Source organism: Anas acuta, chromosome 1, assembly GCF_963932015.1.
Source record: "Anas acuta chromosome 1, bAnaAcu1.1, whole genome shotgun sequence".
NCBI lineage: Eukaryota > Metazoa > Chordata > Aves > Anseriformes > Anatidae > Anas > Anas acuta.
This window is the reverse complement of record NC_088979.1, coordinates 81,876,023-81,892,880: the sequence shown is the minus strand read 5'-3', so window position 1 is coordinate 81,892,880 and position 16,858 is coordinate 81,876,023. Positions and strand designations below refer to the sequence as shown.

General features: G+C 42.2%; 1 protein-coding gene across 9 annotated transcripts in view; it reads right to left on the bottom strand.

Annotated features, from left to right (window-relative positions):
• The window catches only part of AGPAT3 (1-acylglycerol-3-phosphate O-acyltransferase 3), an 86,338-nt gene that overhangs the window by 33,946 nt on the left and 35,534 nt on the right, over positions 1-16,858 (bottom strand). For 3 of the 9 annotated variants that reach the window (XM_068685431.1, XM_068685423.1, XM_068685438.1), the window contains exons 2-3: positions 14,406-14,526; positions 13,805-13,884 (exon numbers count right to left, since the gene is read on the bottom strand). The exons of 3 other annotated variants lie outside the window; for them this stretch is intronic. The gene's annotated coding sequence lies outside the window, so the exon portion shown is untranslated. The remainder of the gene's footprint in view (positions 1-13,804; positions 13,885-14,405; positions 14,527-16,858) is intronic. 3 more of the 9 variants (XM_068685465.1, XM_068685446.1, XM_068685475.1) reach the window with 1 other exon arrangement.

Sequence of the window (16,858 nt, the reverse complement as noted above, 5' to 3'; positions counted from 1 at the left end):
TCCCATAAGAGCTGGGGAGCTGGTAAGGAAGCAGTAACATAGACCTGGCTATGCCTTTTTGCTTATTTATTTTCCCCAGAAGTGAATCTTTCTTTAAAACAGTATTTTAATAGGCAGCCACTATACAGACGTCCCCTGTGCTATTCTCTTCCAAAAAACACAAATCAAATACCAAACTGACAGGAGGAGAACTTGAAGTTCGTATTTGATTAGCGTAGCATTTACACTGCAGTAATTCCCCGAGTCCTCCGCCATTCTGAGGTCCAGCTCCAGCAGGCTTTGGACAACCACAGGAACCGCCTGGCCCCATGGTGTGTAAATCATTCCTCTAACTCTTACAAAGTAGAGATCTCCAGGTTATTCCACCTAAAATATCAGACAGATGGCAACTAAAACGTTCAGTATACAATGCAAATATTCACTGCAAGCACACAATGATGGCAAATACTAATAAAATCAAAGTGAAGCTGAAGATAGATGACATGAGAGATCACAGGCCCAACTATTGCTTCAAATACCTGAAATCAGGAGAGCAAGCCACAATTCTGATCAATAAAGCAAATAAAGCAAATGGCCAATGAAATTAGGCATCTCATTAAAACTCCTTGAATTATAAAACTCCTATGCAATTATAGCACAGGCCTCCCCCTTTCTCAAAAAAGCTGAAGTATTGCAATACACAAGGCAACAGTAACCAAAACTTTGTGATCTGGATTATTCTGCTCTTAACCCTGAAAAATAGATTCATCAAATCAAACCATTCAGCAGCTATGTTCATGGCATGTCCAGGCATTTCAACACAGGACTGAAGTTACAAGGCAGGGCCAGGAACATGGTCAAATCATCAAGTTAAATTACCTGAAGTTCTAATGAGAAATATACCAAGCAATTTAACTAAAAACATATTAGTATTTCAGGTTCCTTTGCTGCCCAAAAGTTATCTTGGAATGGCTCAATAAAATAAAAAAAATACATCAGAGGATTATAAGTTTATCCTATGTATTAAGTGATTACAAGCACATATAGAATGATAAATCCATTATTTATGTACTAAGCAATCTGTTGATTGGTAAGGAAAGAAAATTCTTCTAGGGTCTCACGTTGTGGGAGTGACTTTACCCAAACAAACGCCCTGTGGCAGTAATGCCTGGCAAAAGAAAATCTGCAGTCTCATGTTCTTCTAATTTCTGTGGACTTCAGTTTTGTACTACAACCTGTATATACAATGGATTGCTGCAGTATATTTTGTGGGGTGTTCATAGCAGTACCAGAACAAGCCTGTGTGTGGAAACGTGAAGATGCTTGTGAGGTCTCTGGACTATTTTACATACGGCCTCCTCAAATCACAAGGCAGCCGTAACCGCTACAGTCCCTTGCACATCCATCATGGCTACCTGAGCCTTCACCTATCTGAACGATGCCTTTTTTTTCCATTATTTTTACTATTATTTTTCTGTTCTTCTGGAAGAGCATGCTGGCTGCATTTCCTGGGATGTTGCTGAGGTTGGCAGTGTTCTTGCATCAGATTCACAGCAAGGGAGCCAGCCCCAGGTGCCTGCACGGTGCCAGCTAAATCCCAGAGTACCAAAGACCCTTTGTTTCCTCAGATGAAATCTTTGAGAGTTTGAACTACATTTAGCCCAGAAGGTGACCAAAATGCCTCCTATCCAGCAAGCTAATAAGGCTGCTCCAACCCCGGAAAAGCAAAAGACCACAGATGGAATTACAGAAAAACCGGGTTAATTTCTCAATATGCAAAGTTGATTCCCTGCTGAACTGGTGATCTCTGATCTTAATCACCCCAGCTCTATCTGAGGATACTGTAGAAGAATTGCAGCAGACCAAGTAACTTAAATATATATATATATTTTTTAAAAAGTCTTTCTAGTTACTAAGTCTATTTACTTCCTACAGAGCAGACATGTTAAAAAAATTATTTAAAATATTTACCAAAGGCAGTGTTAGCAAGCAACAAAGCAGCAGCAAAACAAAGAGTTAAAAATAATAAAACCAACAAAGCACTGAGGTATTCTTGTTAGGCTTCATCCACATCTAATCAGAAGGGTTTGAATGAGCTTCTTTTTCACAAATAAATAGATGATGTCATTAATTTTCTCCTGAACCTTGAGGCTGCTGAAGAAGAAGATCTGATCTAATGCCAGTTAATTCCCGCTGCGTGCAGAATTGTAATCTGTCCTGCAAACCAGATCTGACCTGGATTCAAGTCAAGAATTTGAGTGGACAAAACAGGGAATACAAATTTACAGGACAGATGTACATGCTTTACCCATGCACACCATGCACACCATGTATTCATACAAAAGCATAACTTATCATATACACAATCCAACAGTGAGTCAAAACTTGCAGAATTAGACTACTTTTTTCACATGTACACCTACCACATGTACCTTCTTTGGTTAAAAAACTCCAAAACCCACAAACATGTAGCAGTACAGCTGTTAACATGTTTAAGCTCTGCATTTCCTGTTTTTTAACATTAAAAATGTTACGTCGCTTATATAGGTCCTGTTTTCTTGAATATTTTGAAGACTTAAGAGGGTAGTAACGACGCGCATTTTAATTTGTGCAGCTACACTGTACAGCTGAAAGCTTACATATCTGCAGAAATTCACTGTAAAGCTGAAACATAAATAAACTCATCAATATTAGAAGTGCGTGCGTACACACACACAGAGGACTGTAGGCTTGTAAACAGCACAAGCATAATTGCCTGGAGGAAATACTTGGCAAAAACAAAAGGCGAGAAGATCACCCCACAGATTTTAATTTATTTGTTTCTTCATTGCTTTATAAAACAAACAAACAAAAGAACCCACACATTACTCTGGGGACTTGTCCTCTCTAAAATCACATCCCTTGGAAAGCTCTCCAATCATAGCTGTATTAATTACGGCTCCAGCAGGCTTTTTCTTTTACAGCCGAAGCGACATGTAATTTTTCCACTAAAACTTGTCAACAGATTGCACACAGGTTTCAAGAAGTTGCTATTTACTCCAGACACGGCTCTGCGAAGTTCTGAGATTTCTTTTGGCTGCACGTCTCGGGCACATGGAGAAATGATGCCAGCCCAGAAATGTGGGGCAGCCCCGCGCTGCCTTTACCTCTCACAGAGCCCACGCAGACACCTTGCTGAGGGCTCCTCCAACATGCAGGAAAAGCCAGGAACACCTGTCCTCCACCCCAGCATATCCATGCCCCCCCCACCTGCTCTGGCCCCCAGGGCAAAGCAACCTCCTGAGCTCCTGTTGGGGGAAAAAATGATGGCAGTCCTCTGTTCGCACCTGCCTGAGATTTCTGGTGAAGTGCTAAAGACACAGGTGTCACACAAATAACGTGACAGAGACACGCACCCCAACTGTGAGCCTGTCACAGCCTGATTTCCTAGTTCTGTGCCAAGAGAGACAACCACGCAAATAGTAACCAAGAGCAGGAAAATGAGATAATTTAGAAAGGCTCTCATGATGAACACGAAAGACAATTGCAGTCTTCTCCAATGCCTGCTATGCCACGCATAGCCCTCATACTCTCAGCTGAATAAAAACACAGAAACCTCAAACAACAGCAGCAAAACTGAGTCCCATGAGACCTCAGAGAGCACTTGCATGGGTAGGGGATGAACAAGGGATGCTATGAACAGCTACCAGCACCTTCATAAGTGCATCAAGCCTCCGAGAGCATTGCAAAAGGACCAGCACCCTTCATCCCACCAAGGAAAGCATTTTAAAGAAGGCATTGCCATAGACACAGCACAAAATCCAACTTACCAGTACAAGTAATAGGCTAAAGCCAGTGCAATGAGCGTAGCACAGATTCCAGCTAGCAAGCATGCACCCGACTGGCCTACCAACATCTTCCCAGGCCGTTATTGATTGATAAAACCAAAAAAGGAGGAGGAAAAATGGAGGGGCAAAAATGGGCGACGTGAGTCCTTGCTGGGAAAGCAAATCAGTCTTGACATGGAGGAGGGATTATGATGACAAAAGCACATCGAGGTAAATCTGGAAGCGCTGCAGCTACTAAAACCGCCGGCTCAGCAACAGGAGGAAAAAAAAGCCAGGTGTCCTCTTCTTTACGTGGCTTCATGAAACACTGCACTAAAAAAAGCCCCGCTTGCCTCAAGGAATGAAGGCGTGATGGGGGCAGAAGTGGACTAACATTTAAAATAGGTAATACTTCTCAATAAATATTACTGTCAGGTGGTGGTGCTGACAAACCAGGCTTGTGCCCTAATCCAATAATCTTCTTACAGCAAATTACCAGGCTACAATCAACTGGATTCACTCGCGTGGTGAGGTACGTATGCCCAGTGCTGCTGCTTGACACGTTTTGTGGATGTTGTTTTGTGTTTGTTTTTCTTAAGAGCTGAGGAAGGACAACCCTAGGTGGTAAGAAAGAGAAGCCCACCTCTCTTCTGTGAGGAGCCAGCATGAGATTTGTGGGAGCATGGCTGCAAAGAAAGGGTTTGGTCTGCCTCCAGAGTACAGTCTTCCCAAGGCTGGAGGACTATGTGCCTCAGCAGTGTGAAGACAAGATGTCTTTTAACAACGTGAATAAAGAAAGGGGCCTTGCAGGCAGATGGGGAACAGGCTGTGGGGTGCTTTTTGTGGAGGGGAAACTGTGACTGCACTGCCTGCAGGTCTTGGAGGTGAACTCTACCACACTAGAGGCGATGGTATTTTCTCTCTTCTACTCCAGATTCAGGGCTCTGGCAAGGCCTGAACCATGGCGGGCCTGCTCCTGTGGGCTGGTTAACAAGGTGGTGACAGGGGATCCAGGGAAAGAAAGCAGCAAGGAGCCTACTGGAGGCCCGGGGCCTGCTGGGCCATTCCACACCGTGATCCCAACAGGGACTTGAGGCCATGGCTGCACTGAGACAAAAAAGGTGGATGGTGGAAGAGTGTGGCTGTTGCTCACCCAATTCACCACAGCCCTCAGCGTGAGGACAGGCCCTTAAGTTGGCATAGCTGATCCTCGTGTGAGAAGGGCCAGGCCTCCAAAAAGAGCAAGAAGAAACCAACTCCAAGCACAGTCTAGCTGAAATACCACAGAAAAATTGAAGAAGCCATTGCAGACACAACATTTCCATTTGCTGACCAAGCCTGGGAAGGAGCTGTGGGGTGCATACAGCGAGCTGTGGGGTGCTTCTGGCTCCCCCAAAACCCCTGACTGCCCAGCACATGCAGCCACGGAGGTTTTTAGTGAAGTGGGAAGAATTGGTGCAAAAGCGTGCCAGAGAAAATAAACAGGAAGTCTGACAATCAGAGAAACACACAATGCTTGCAACTATTTAGAAACACGGCCAAAAAGGAAACCAGAGGCTGTGAATTTAAAAATCACAGCCCAATAGGAGATTTTATCTGGCATGAAGCTCAGCAGAGCTGGGTGGAAAAAAAGGAGCATAAGACGCTGCCTCTGAGTTTAAAAGTAAGCATAAGATAAGCATGCCATATGCTAGAAAGTGTGGTGAGAAAGGTCCCATGAACCTTTCTCAACTGGGACAGAAACAACCCAGCATTCATGTCTTTAAGGAAAACATCAGTTGCTTTCTCTGCACGAATACAACAAGCCCTCATACCCTGCTGTGTCCTGAGAGCAGTGTCCAGGCATATTTCAAACACTTTTCCAACCTCACCTGTTGCTCAGCCACATTTGTGAAGTGATTACACAGGCAGAAGTCTCACTGATATTCACACCCCTGTCAGCTGAGGAGGCAGCTTGCAACCAAATTTCTTGCTTAGGAATAGTATTTGTGGGCTCCAAAGAAGTTTCTATGGATTATCTTTCCCAGCCTGAGACTGGACACACTATTTCTGTTCTCAGTTATAAATACAAAAGTTATATGTTAGAACAAGAACCCAAGGGACAAACAGGCATAGTTCAGAGATGATAGGCTTTCAGACATGTACAATCTGCAAACTGGTCCTTGCAACGTTTCTGTAGGTGAAGCTGAATCACCAGTTTGCAGGACTGCTGATCAGTACTTTTCCAGAGCACAATATTCATTATAAAAATTGCATATAATGGAACATGGCTGGGCGCAGGACAGCCTTATGATTTTGTAAATAAAAACCAAAACAAGAGTAGCAATTATCAAGAGGCCTCATTTTAAAAAATTAATTAGGAAGTCGCAATAATTGTCTATATCTGGAACAAGTTTTACTTGGTATTTCATTTATAAAAGCAATTCTAAAATTATAGTGCTGGTATTCAAACAGTGATTCTATAATACCAGCCCTTACATAACAAACAGAAAGGAGTTATCTAACAGAAGTGCTATTAGTACGGAATGATTTCTGAGTAATAGGCCTCTTGTATTGTGTGAAATAATCAATGTTATATAATTAAACTATGTTGCCAATCTTAGTCTCCGATGATTAAGAAAAACCTCAGTGGTGTCTACTCATTTTTAAGACTACACAAAACGCTCCCCTCTGCTCGGAGTAGTTAAATTTTCAAGGCAGGTGGGAATTCATCCTTTGTATTCAGATAAAAATAAACTACAATAGAAATTTCATGAGCATACATGCATCTACGCAAGGAGCTGTAAAACCCAGGGACCCATCCAAAAGCCCACTTTCAGCCACAGAGAACGGCTGGTGGCTTGAAATAAATTAATAATTAAAAAAAGGAAGAGGAATATTGGGATAGAGGCAGGTGTCTATAAATTTGAGTCATCTTCTACATGGATAAGGTGAATCTGGAAAATGTTTTCTGGCAGTTTCCTTCCCTGTTAAATCAGGGATGCAAAATAAGGGATAAACAACAACAAAAATCCAATCCACGATCATCTAAGATTTAAGTGTTAAAAGAGGGATGATACACTTCACTTTCTGGATTGAAAATTATGCGAAAATCAACCCTTGAAGAAAAAAACAAAGCCAACCAGGAGATACCTGTCAACATGCAAATATGCTGTGGCTGAACAAGGAGAAGCTTCTGGCTGCTGCTAAATGAAGTCTCAGCAAACACCGCATGCGTGCCTGTGAGCCCCTACTCGAGTTCAAAGCTTTTCTTTGATGCGGTGCATACTAATAGGGAAGAAACTAGAAGTCTGTCTTTCAAGAAACGCTTTCAAGAGCTGGTTTAAATTTTAGGTATGAAACACTACTATCTGCAAAACAGGAGCAATGTGGTTTATCTTATGATTGCAGCCACAGTAACACTCTTCTGCAACAGCTTTGTGGCCACCTGACTGGTGCCACGGGTGAACCATGAGGGAGCAGGATGGCTCTCAGGTTCCTGGAGGCAACCCGACCACCTCCATCTTACCCACTCCTGAGAGGGGACCAGGACACGCAACACGAAGCACACTGGTTTCTCTTATGCTTCACGCTTCTTCAGTGCTTGCTACTGCTACTCATCTGCCAGGATGTAGAAGCTTAAATAAACCACCAAATAACTCAAAAATGCAATAAAGAGAAGTCCCCACATGACGACAGGGCTATCTGCATGCTGTACAAATAACAGCTTTAAAAAAAAAAAAAAAGGAAATTTTTTCCCCTGCTCATGCGCTGCTGTATTAAATGAAGAAATTCCACAGAAGAGCATTTGCAGAATTTCACCCTGCAAATGGGGTGCCCAGAGAGTTGGGGAGTCTCTCTCCCTGCTTTAAGGAAGTGTAAGCTTCCACCAGAAAATTTGCAAGGGTTCAGTCTGGGAGGGAGGTGCGGACCATGCAGGAGAGGGATGGAAGATGAAAGCTGTTCTTCTGAAGTATTTGGCTTTGGAAGATCTCAGTAACAAGAGAGACATGGGAAAAAAAAACAAAAAAAAAAACCAACTAAAAATACTAAAACCAGAAGCAGTAGTGTTCTACTGGGCAACTAATTGTCGCTTAGGCAGCTTCAGATAAAACCCCGTTATTTACAGTCAAGAAAGAATAATAGGTCAAAAACGTGTCTTGGAATAACAAGAGGCACAGAACCCAAACAGCTTCTCAGACGGCTCACGCGAGCTGAATTGGCACACGAAATTGTGTTCGGGAGCTTGATGCTGTGGAGGAGTATGCTCAGTGCCATGCTACTTTGTACAGTCTGCCTTTTACAACCCAAATGGTGAGAATGCATGAAAGAGCAATAGAGAAGGCCAGCAAGCCACATCACCCCCTTCCTCCTTGTATAGGATCCAACTTTTATTCTCTTCCCTATCACCTCAACTGTCATCAGCAGCGTGTTCCAGCCAGAAAACAACAGCTATGCTCCTTTCAGGTGATTTGACTGACAAATATTTCACAATGCTGTTATCAGCCTGAATTCATAATCATCCCTGTGGCCGGGTCTCGTTTTGCATATACATAAGACAGGGTATCTTTCTAAAAAGATAGGGCAGACTGTCGAGCAGACTGATAGCGAAAGCAAATACGTGCTGGGCAAAGTTTTTTGTTCTGTGTTCTCAGACAAGATCACACGAGCCCCTTCTGACCTGAATACCAAGACTGTGTGCTGTGTGGCTGCTGTCAATCTTTTCAGTGTAAATAAAAAAAAAAAAAAAAAAGCAAAAACCCCAAAACATGCCAACAAGAACAAAGAACAAACCATTAGGGCATCACATTCTGAATGTAAGGTTGAGCTTCAGGCACGTGAACGCAGCAGGCTTTTACACGAGGCCCAATCTTTCTAAATTAGAACCAGCCCCCTTCATAAACACATTATCCCTACTCATTCAAAAAATTAATTTTGAAATAGAAAGTCTGTAGGCCGTTAAAATTTGGACCGTTGTTGGCCATTCAGCTGGGAAACTGAACAGAAATTGTTCTGACAACAGCCCATCTATTTAAAAACACGTATGAGAGAAAGATCTGAAAAGAAACATTTATAGCTCTCCTTGTTCCTTAAGATCTTTCATCTCTTGGTAGCTTGGCATCCTATTGATAAACACATCTCTTGTAGGATATAGTTAAATCATTATGAATTCTTCAGATCAGGGGTCCCTTCTGTGGTAACACATGCAGACTTTGAACTCCAACAATGATCAGAAACTGAGGACTGGTTAGCATTTTCATGATTCAGTTTCGTTGTTTTGCTTCCTCCAAACAGTAGCCTTTTAATGCAGTGTTTGAGAGGGACGTGACCTAAATATCTTTTCACTGAAGGCTGCAGGGATACTTGAAATGACTAGCCCACTAAAAACGCATGCTTTTGTTGCACTAGTGGAATTCAGAGCTAGTCTGCATGAGGGCGGCTCCCCAAACAACAGAAAAAGCACGCAAGTTTTGACAGATGCTCTCTGCTCTTTTTGTCATCGTGTCACATAAACTAGCTCAGACTGCATCTAGACAAAAGGACATTAAAAGTAATCTTGATGCTGTGAGTACCTTCTCAGTCCTACAGGTGTCACAGTACTGACACTAATCCAACTGTGGGAGATTTCTCAATGACCTAACCCCGAGCAAGGCGGACAGCTGTGTGCATGGAAGGTTCTACATCTCAATACCTTCCACACTATCACTTCCACTTCTGTCAGAGATGCACAATATCACTGGAGCAGAGGTTGTTTTCTGTTACCTGGCACGTTTATAAAGCACCAGAAGCAGCATCAGCTGAAATTAGTAGTATGAAAGCAGGCACCCGTTTCTCTTGGAGCTCGCATCATTTCAGAGTAGCTGGAGTGCCAAATCAAAAATTGCTCCCTGTCATTTGAAAAATTAGAAACTAATTAGTAAACAGAGGTGTTTATTGTAGAAAAGCCTCACATTCAACAGAACCTATGTGCCATGCTTGATTTCTGAATGCCATCGCTGCTAGCTTGGCACTGCTCTTCAAAACCTCAGTCAGGAAGAGTAATGGTTTGAGAAGCAGCATTTATGCTCTTATGATTCATTTTTATCTGCCAGAATAACCCTTAGCTCATCTGCAATTATATGCCAAAAAAACAGATATTCAAGCATATTAAAAACTGCCTGCAGTTCAATGTGACGTGTTAATATAGAACACACTTATAGACAGTGAGTCTAGCAAACCAGGCTAGCTTCGTTTTAAATAAACAGACTGCTCTAATTACCAAAACTGATTTAAAAGAATCAATATTTCTTCAATCAAGATATACAACAAGAACCTTCATGCTATTTACTCAGCAATGTATAATTGCTTCTTAAGTCTGAAGTCAGTTCTGTTCACTTTTAAGCCCACCAAACAGGAATTATTACTTCCATTGAATCACTCTGTTTAAATTCCTCTTACCTTTATTGTAAGCAGCCAGATTTTGGAAATATCTGTAATAATTCAAACTTTGCTGCATTAGTAAGTATTTTTCTGTAACTGATTTCATTACTTCTGGGCAACTAGGAGCTTATTTAGACAGCTGATTTGACTGACTGCTCACAGGTCCTACTCCAGGCACTGCAAGAGGCTCACTCTTAACTCTTCCTTAGGGTTAGCATGCCCTGAGGTTTGCTTGTGCGACTGCTTTTAGAGTACTTACTGATCCCAGGCCTGAAAAAAAAATTAACAGCGCCAAGTTGTTTCTTAAGCTAAACCATATTTTTTAATTTTTTTTTGTTCAGAATGTTGGAATTTTTATTTTATAAAAAAACGGATCATTTCAGGAGACTGACTTGGGGAGCAGTTAATCTAACTAAATCTAATAAATCGGTACTGGCAGGCATGAGGGATGAGCAGCCTGAACACAGCAGCACATGCAACTGAGCTGTAAGTTTGTGTCACCAAATATCCTAGCTCTACATTAGCCCGCAGTCATTAACAGCAAAGATGTTTCCCTTCTGAGGTACATCACAACAGTAAGCAGCATCCCTACACCTGCAACAGAAGAAAAGGAATCACAAGAGAGGATGCTTCTGTACATTAGCCCTTTTGCTCCCACGTTGATACATATCCAAAATCTCTACACGATTCCTTACTGAGTATGGCAGAAACTTCTAGAAGAGTAGAGGAGTGTCTTCCTTGACAGCCATCCAGAGGGGACGTGCAAAATCCCTGTCCAACAGACCTGGCAGTGTCACCAAGCAGCCTGAGCTGCTGCCCTACCTGCACAGCCCTTCTCCTCCATGGTGGAGCAACACAGTTGTCGAAGCAGCCCAGCAGCCACATTATCTCCTCTCGCTGCCCTCAGCTTCCTCCTTTCTGTTGTCACGCTGTGGCAGTAACAAAGGATGTTCTCCTCCGAGAGGGGTATCTTTTATCTGTCAGCCTTTTTCAACCACAAATGCATATGTTTGTGTAATCTCCAACTCCGCAGCCTCAAGCCAAACCATTCTTGTGCATCAGTCTACTGGTCCAAATAAACCTGAACACCAAAACCAAAGCAAAAACAGAGACGCCCTTAAGGAGATGACCAAGGCACAGAGCCTTGTGATAGAACTGACCTTGCTTACGTGGCATAATATTAATACTGGTTGCAACAGCATTCATATTCCCCCATCTGTACGCCCTGCTGCATCAGAAAATACTGCCAAAAGGTCCTGAACACGTGGCCTTCACAACTTAAACAACAAGTGAAAACAACTGCTCCCATTGCGACATTTACGTTTTCAGAGCAATTATAAATACATAATAGCACATGCCTTTATAGCTTCTTCTACAGTGTTTTTAGTTTGGGTTATTTTTCTCTCTCAAAAACATCCCTACTAGGCAATCAGTAGTTGGCTGAAGAAAGGGAGCCGGTCCCTGCACAATCCAGCTCCACGGTGCATCTATTTTAAATGAAACGGGCTCTAACAGCAAACTTTTTTAAAGCTAAGCCTTAAGCAAGGCAGTCTACAGAGCACATTCATAAAATTTTAAGAGCCTAAATTAGAACTTAAGCTGCAATTAGGCACCTGCTCTTAGAGGCAGTAGTTATCAAATTCTCTTGCCCGCGGTCTGGAGATTCAGCTTATGGGCCTTTGATTTCCACTGAATCTCCCATGCTCAGACTGGTCCTTGACCACCCTGGCAGGACTGAACAGTGCCAGGTCCTGCTCTCAAGCGCAGCCAGCATCTTCTGATAGTGCTGCCCTTTCCCTCAGCCTCCTGGGGATCAAAACTTGGGAGTGGTGTAGTCCCGCTCTCTTCAAAAGTCATGACGACTGAGTGCTTCACAAAACACAGCCGGTACACTTACTTCTTCCAGATGAAAATCATAAGGAGAGCCAACCTCTGTTCCAGGGAAAACTACGACTTCAAATGGAGTATACCTTTGCATGGAGTCAGAAACATGCCCTGAACAGTCTGTGGACGATCCAGTAGGTATTGCTCTGTGAATGTGAGCTTTGAAGAAAATCTCACAAAATGTACTCTACGTTTCTCCTTGCTTGAACTAAAAGAAACTCTTGAAATTGCGATTGTCATTACTGCTTTTGTGAGCTGCTTCTTGTTGTAGCCTGCTGGATCTTTGTCTTTGCCATTTTTTTTTTCCTGTGACCCCCAACTAAATTTATATTAAAAATGACTCTTCCAATAATCATTACAAAATTGTCATGCTGGCAAGCCTGAGAAAAAGAAATCTCCCCACGAAGACGTGTAGTAAGGACAAAAACAGCAGATGGTACCCATAGGGCCTCTGCTTATGCACGAGCCTCAACAAGAGGGGCCAGCCATTACGAGAAATGCTATCATAATTCAGCCTCCCCATAAGTCAGTCCCTCACCTCTTTGAGTGCGTGCCTGCTGGTACCATTTGTGCTTTGGTTCATGAAATGGAGATTTGCTCTGCATAAGAAGTGTCCACTGGGACACTGAAAAGCTCTCAGTAAAATTTCTCTAATCCATATTAATATCTATCGACCCGCTCTGGATTTATCTAAACAATCAAGGTGGTGAAGGAATTATTCATGGGATTATTCAACCCATGCAGCTTCCAGCATGGCCATCCACCTCATTCAGGACATTTCGTTTCCAGACGATTCCTCCTCGCAGGCTCCATCGACCAGAGATAAAAGACCCAGGCACGCACTACACAAGGGGCACAGGCACCAGGCTTTGCAGCCTGCAGGGCTGGATACCAGAAGCTCAAGTCCAAACAGAAGCAGAACTTGAAAATTCAGCAGCCATGCACAATTCATACAATCCTGTCCCCCACCAGCATATCTTTGCTTCTCAGTAACACTTGCATCAATGGCTTTTTCAGGCCTTACACAAAAAGAAGAAAGGCAAAAATTGGGGCTGTATAAACAGAAAAAATAAGCTATGAAACGGCAAATCCACAAAAAATAGGTTTTCACACATCGCTTGGGTATTGCTTTTACACTGATGGCAATGAGCCCAAGTAAAAGCATTCTGCAGAACTGGCTCTGAAAGTAGCTGGTCACCACCACACTGTAACAAGGCTTTGTTCATCTGCATCCCTTCACCTACCAAAGCTGCAGACGATCAATATTAACCAGATTCAGGTGTAATAACTAATGTATGTGTAAAATTTGGTCCAAGAATACCTGGGACTCACAGAAGTGGTTATTTGCCCACCCAATATAACCTATGATGAATGCTTTAGCATTTTTTCATAGCAGGGAAAACTAGAACTTCAAATGGAGTATACCTTTGCGTGGAGACAGAAAACATGCCCTGAACAGTCTGTGGATGATCCAGTAGGTATTGCTCTGCAAATCTGAGCTTTGAAGAAAATCTCACAAAGATTAAAGTTTTGTGGCAAAAGACTCACCCTATAATAGACCTTGAAACATTTTAAAATACTAAAGCAACGCTGCATGTGTGTGCAAAATCACCAGGAGTAAATTACTTTCCTATAAAAAAGCTATTAATAGCCCACAAAGAGGGCAGGGTATCACGGAGATAATCATTAAAATGTCAACATCTGACACTAGACGCTTCGGGGTTTTAAAATCTTACCCTGAAAAACTGCCCTCTTGCTGTGTCAGTGGGGTCTCATCAGCCTTCCACTTTTGCTGTCACCTTTTATGCATGAGAGACTGCAAAAAAGGTCAATAATAAGAATTTTGCTGCTGTAACTTAACATTGTTATATGTTGTTACCAGCTAAAATTTAAGAATGTTTGGATTAAAGGCAGCCCAGTCTAAGATGACCCTACAATCAGCATTCAAAAGATTTCTAAGAACTTTGTAAGAAGCACTTCAAAGCACTATAAGGCCACGGTTCCTATTTTACACTTCGGGGGGGGGGAGACAATTTAGGATTTATAGAGTCCTCTAGAGGTTTATTTGTGGTTAAGTCTTTGCTGCAATTACTACCAACAGATACAGCATTCAAGAAAGCGCGTGAGCGAACACTACAGCAAGCACCGGGCTGAAGCGCAGGTTTCATCCCTAAATTAAAATACCAAGAGTGGGAGACGTTTGATGCCTCTCCTAGCAATTCATACAGATCTATGAAAAGAACAGGATTTGCACTTTTTTTTTTTTCCTTCTAAAAGCATCTTATTGCTACAGACAAAATGCAAATACAGAAACGTGGGGGAAGATTTCTTTCTTACCACCACCACTGTGGACCACTTCTGGCACCTGGCAACTCTCAGAGTAACAGGAGAATTCCCATCTCCTCCCTCCAGGGAAGTACCACTGCTTATGTTTCAAGAGATTTGCTTTCTCATTTGCCTATAAGCAAAAAAGACATTCTTCAATGAACGAAGGTGAAAATACTTTGTTTAAAAGCAAAATACAATGCAAACAACACAGAGCTGCTTACCCTGCTCACAAATTCTTTAACTCAACCGCTCTCTATGAAGATTACCCATCTTTCTCTTTTTTTTTCTTATTTTTTCCCCAAAGAAAAAAATAATTCTTCCTATATACTAGTATTACACTCTGCTCCGCAGGTAACAACTACTATTGCTTTCAGAAGGTCTGACTGGCACATATCCATGAAATTAAAAGCAAATGTTCTCATTTTATATCTAGCAGTGAAATTGCAGCTTCTATTCAGAATGGAGAAGGGGCTTGCATACTTAAGGACTAGCCTACTTTTCCTAGCTTTACTAATAAGCATAACAAAAGGTATTTCTTTTACCTACAAAACCCTGTCTTGATAGAAGTTATTTGAAAATGAAGCAGAAGCAATTATCCACTCTCAAAACACACACTTAATCCCTATATTTTATTAAGAGCAGTTTTTTTTTATGATCCTGAAGCAATTAAGTTAATCATTATTTAATTTTAGATTTACCGAACTGAAGATTTACTTCAGACACGAGCTCACTTTCCAGATAATTTAGTCTCAGTAATTAGAGATGTACTTCACCCAGAGGTGGCTTGTTTAAAGGCTGTTATGTAATTTCACAGGCCTTACAAGCTCGGCAAGGTTGGCGCAGCAATCTACGAATCACAGTCTGTTAAACCTGAGTTTATTGGGGGGTGCTGTATAGGAGGAGCAGAAATAGAGATGGGGCATGTAGGATCACATTGCATATATTTACCCTGGCCACCAAGCCGTTCAAAAACTGCTTAATTCTGACCTAGTTCTGACAAATCTGGGCAACCATCACGCCGACACGAGCAAACACTAGTTAGCCTTTCAGCAAGCTACTAACGGGCTACCTCGGATTTAGGTCTGTGGGCAGCTCATGACTCGCTGCCAGCCAGCCCATCTGGGCTGGCACCGTTCCCAAGGCCGGTTTTCTGTCAAAATGCATTTGCTGGTTTTTTTGGAGCAAAGGGTAGCACCATCTTTTGCCATTTCCATTAGAATCAAGGAAAAGAGATGACCAGGCAAGCATTTGAAAGAGATACACCACTTTTTGCAACTCCTTCTCATGCAAGTTGCCCAAGAAACCAAAGCTCAACACAATTAAATTCATCTATTTTCAAACCCTATTTCTATTTTCATTCCCTCCAAGCGTGGAAACTGTAGATTCATTTCAAGACTTTAATATTAGTGCTTTTATGATGCAGTTTGACTTTGTGCATAGAAATGACTACAGAACTCATGTGGCACCAATGGAGCACAGGATTTCAGCAAAGACTGATGGAGAAAAACATGAAGTTACAGAGAGACTAGGACATAACAGGTTTGCTGAAGGGAAATTACTAAAAATAAGTGCAAGTAATTCTTGGCTATCTGGATCTCCAGAAAACACTGAATCATACTTTTCCATGTGGTGGTACATTAAGTAAGCAAAGTTGGAGACCAGTAGAGGAACAGTGACACCAGGCCCAAGAGAGATGGTGACAGACAGCGTGGAAAGAAAAAGTTGCAGAAATTCTCAAAGTTACTAATGAACACATTAAGCATAAGCCAAAAAATCAGTCTTCTGGTTCATTTTAACCAAACGATGGCTTGCGTACAAAAATAAAAATAAAAAATGACAGAAGCTGATGACAAAGTTGGGAAGCAATTTCAACACAAACGTGAATTGAGCTGTCATACAACAGGCATCACGACCTCAAAGGCTGGAACCATACGAGTGGGATGGAAACACACTAATATACAAAGCACAGCCCCATATGTAAAACAAGCAAGCCCCAGCCAGATGCTGAAAGATGACCAGTCCTGGAGCAGAAGGGCCTGGATGATCCTAGCACAAAATACCTCAATCGCCACCAAGATGCAGTTGTGAAAAACGCAGGTACAACCCTGGGATGTATCCAGTTAGTATCACAAAGTGATTTACAGCAGGTACACTTGCCCTCGTTAGCAATAAGGATAAGCATCAGGGAGGGGAATAAGCCAGAAAGGCTGCTGATACCAGAACAAACAGCCATCAGCTGGCCAGGAGGTGGTTTAGGCTGCAACCTAACCAGAACAGCAAAACTGTGCGAGAAGCTTTCATGACCATGAACCTACATGCTTAAGGAGGCCCATGTGATATTAATGAGGAGTTTATTTATCATATTTATGATACAACACCTGCTGCTCTTTACAGCTCCAACTATTTTTGTGGCTGTCCTGTCTAAGAACTTGGTGAAGGGTCTATAAAACGATCACCAAAAG